The 4059-nt window shown below is 33.0% G+C and overlaps 1 pseudogene; it reads right to left on the bottom strand.

The window, feature by feature from the left end:
• Positions 1–2879: 2879 nt before the first annotated feature.
• LOC127905148 (small nucleolar RNA R71) lies at positions 2880–2990 on the bottom strand (annotated as a pseudogene).
• Positions 2991–4059: the final 1069 nt, after the last annotated feature.

Raw genomic sequence — 4059 nt, 5'->3', positions numbered from 1 at the left:
CAATAACCAAATAGTGTTTCAGTTCGGACTGAACCAGCATCTCTTTTCTAAGCTTGCCCCTCTCTTTGTCTTCTCAATTTCAGTAGTTAAACTCATCAATCAATCCTTTGATTTATGTGATAGGCCTGCATTTAAGATGCACATTTACTATAAATTAAAGGTATTTTATAGTATCAGACTTGTTAGTATAAAACATGTTTTAGTTAAGGAGTTATTGATACTTCAAGTGCAAAATGATGATATAAAACCTTGATAAATGATTAGTACTTAAAAGTGCATTCTCATTAAGGCTTTATATCATCGTATTGCACTAAAGTATCGTTAAATTCCCTAACTAAAGCATGTTTTATAATAACAAGTCTAATAATATAATATATCTTTAATTTATGGTAAATGCTTGTTTTGAATGCAGGTATATCTCACAATTCAAAGGATTGATTGCTGTGATTAACAATTGAAAGTGAAGAGACAAAAAGAGGATTAGGCTAAGAGAAGAGATGCTGGTTCAATTCCAAACTGGAACACCATTCAGTTATTTGATCATAACTGGAGTTGTAGAACTCGGATTCAGGTCCACTTTATATGGATGGAAAGATAAGACATAGACCTAAAACTTTCATGAAGGGTCCAAAACTCAATTCTGCCGTTTTCAAGTTCAAATCTTAGAAACAACGGAGAAGTCGGAACCTGTCCTGCAGCTCAAACACTGTTCGGTTTTCAGCTCATATCTTGAGTTCTAGAAGTCCAAATGAGCTCTGGTTTTTTTTGCTGGAAAGCTGAGACAATTGCCCACAGCTTTCATGGAACAAAGGGCTCAAATTCTGATGTTAGCAATGACGTTTTGGCCAGCCAACAATATCAAAAATCTGCCAACAATTTCAAGAACCAGCAGCCAATAATGTCAAAAACCAGCCACCAAATCAATGGTTGGCCACCAACTATTTTCTTAGTCCACCAATCAATAGTTCTGAATCTTAGCCTATAAAAGGAGGCATTTGCCATGTATTTAGATATATTATTTTCAGATCAAAATCATGTTCTTGCTTTCTCTCTTTATATCTTTGTAATGTTCAAGTTTTCTTTCATGTTATATTAATCTCTTGTTTATGCTTTTCCATTTCCTTTCCTATAATTAGTTAACTTATATCATGTTTATGTTCTTATGTTGTTTATTTATGTTTTTCTTCTTCATTATGTTTAGCTAAGTTAATTATGTCAAGGTGAAAAGGTTTTACTAATGGTGTTAGAATAGGTATAATATAAACTCAACATGGACTTTAATGTTTATATCCAAGAAAAATTGTTATTAGCATGTCTTATCTTTTTATCTTACTAATTCTTAATACCTTGCTTGTTAAATGGTTAATCTAGATTTGTGTTGTATAACACTTGGTACATCAAATGCTTGATCCTTCATAGTTTTCGGCCGACATCGTTGTTATGATAGGAACTTGATTTGTTGTTAACATAAGCTAGCAACATGAATGCCTGATGATATTTATAAGTATGGTGTTACTTAGACAAGATAATTAATATGATCATGTTAATACTTTATAATGAGCCATTAATGATAAATCATCCGATTAGAACCTCCTTTGTGTGTGGTTTCTAGTTGAGTAATAAAAAGAGTTTATATTATATTTATTTGAAATACCATTAGTGAATTCTCTAACCTTGACATTTGTTTTTATCATTGTTTAATCCTTACATTAATCTCCCATCTCAAAGTTCTCATTAATTTCTTCCTCTTCTTCTTTTTATTATTATTATTACTACTACTACTACTACTACTACTACTACTATTAATATTATTATTACTATTATTATTATTATTATTATTATTATTTACATTCTTGTTATATGTTACGTACGTTAAGTATGCTCTGTGTTTGATCAAGGATCCTGACATTGTTGGTCTTGCCTTATTCATTCACATCAGAAATCTGTTTATATTATATAATATATCTCTTTGATCTTTTCATAAAATCAGTATATAGGCTGGAAACCTGTGACCCGATCTTTTAGATCATTCTCAGGTATAACAACGCCACGTACTGAGTATTATTATTATTATTATTATTATTATTACTATTATTATTATTATTGTTATTATTATTGTTGTTGTTGTTGTTGCATTGTTATTTATAATTTATACAATTAACCTCTCTGTGGTTCGACCCCGGTCTTGCCGGGTTATTTATTACTTCGACACTCCTGCACTTGGGAGAAGACATCAATCTTTTGGTCGTGTCAAGTTTTTGGCGCCGTTGCCGGGGAGGTAAGTATTGTATCAATTTTATATTTCTTTTATTTTCTTTTGTTTTTTACTTTTATTTGTTTTTCTAATTTTGTTCCTTTTCTTTTTCTCTTTCTTTTTCTTTTTCTTTTCTTTTCTTTTGCACTTGCATGAGAGTTTGGACACGTACATTAAGTGGTAGACTTTCTAGGAAATCCTCATTTTCTTTACAAAACATGGCCGAAGAAGATAACCAGTCAATTCATAATGAGAATAATGAGAATAATCATGTGAGAACACTTAGAGACCACATGAATCCAACAAGAACAAGTGCACCATCATGTATAGTTTTTCCTCCTGATGCTTCTCATTTTAATTTTAAGCCACGTATTATTCAACTTTTACCCACTTTTCATGGCTTAGAATTAGAAAATCCATATTTGCATTTAAGAGAATTTGAAGAAGTTTGTAACACCTATAATGACTTAAATTGTAGCATGAACACCATCAGATTAAAGCTTTTTCCTTTTTCATTAAAAGATAAAGCTAAAACATGGCTACAAAATATTAGGTCAGGATCCATTCGTGCTTGGGATGAAATGCAACAACAATTTTTAAAGAAGTTTTTTCCATCTCACAGAACAAACTCTTTCAAAAGACAAATCACCACTTTCACTCAAAAACCAGGAGAAACATTTTACAAGTGTTGGGATAGATATAAAGACTTGCTTAATACCTGTCCTCATCATGGTTTTGAAACATGGAGATTGGTCTCACAATTTTATGAAGGGTTAACACCTAAAGATAGACAAATGGTGGAATTGATGTGCAATGGAACTTTTGAAGATAAAGACCCTGATCAAGCAATGGAATACCTTGACTTGCTAGCTGAAAATGCTCAAAATTGGGACACCACAGGTACGTGTGAGGCACCAGGTAAAACTCAACCTCATACATCTAATGGAGGCATGTACAACCTTAGGGAAGATCATGACCTCCAAGCCAAATTTGCATCTTTAGCTAGAAAAGTTGAGGCACTAGAATTAAAAAAGAGTGGTCAAATAAAATCTGTTCAAGAAATTGTGTGTCAAATTTGTGAAACTAATGAACACTCAACCAATGATTGTCCAACTTTGCCTTCTTTTAAGGAATGTTTCCATGAACATGCCAATGCTTTAAACAATTTTCAATGGCAAAATCATGATCCATACTCACAAACGTACAACCCTGGTTGGAGAGAACACCCAAATTTCAATTGGAAGAGTGGTAACAATAATGCACAAACTTCACAACCACCATTTCAAGCACATCATAATTTTCAAAGTTTTCATGGGTATGCATCTCCTTGTGTTCCCCCTCCTGGAAGAAATCTTGAGGACACTGCATGCATTCATTGAAAAGCAAGAGACAATCAACTCTCAAAATGCTCAAACCATGACAGATCTAAAAGATACTCTTGCAAAATTCACATCTGCTCTTAATTTTCATGAGAAAGGTAAGTTCTCATCTCAACCACAGCAAAATCCCAAAGGGCAATACAATTCAAATGCAAGTAGTTCTGGAAGCCAACACATGGATCAAGTCAAATCAATCATTACTCTCCACGGTGGTAAGGTTATTGAAAAACCAATTCTTGAACCTTGTGAGAAAGATGATGAGTCAATCTCTGAGGGTAAGGAAGGGGTTAAACCTGAATATTGCAAAGAAAAGACTGATTCCCCACCAGTACTTCCATTTCCTCATGCCATGACCAAGCAAAGAGAAGTCAATCACGATTCTGAAATTTTTGAAACTTTCAAACAAGAAGAAATCGAGGATGAAAA

The sequence above is a fragment of the Populus trichocarpa genome, chromosome 3, assembly GCF_000002775.5.
Source record: "Populus trichocarpa isolate Nisqually-1 chromosome 3, P.trichocarpa_v4.1, whole genome shotgun sequence".
NCBI classification, from domain to species: domain Eukaryota; kingdom Viridiplantae; phylum Streptophyta; class Magnoliopsida; order Malpighiales; family Salicaceae; genus Populus; species Populus trichocarpa.
The sequence above is the reverse complement of the archived record's forward strand: the minus strand, read 5'-3'. Positions and strand labels throughout refer to the sequence as shown.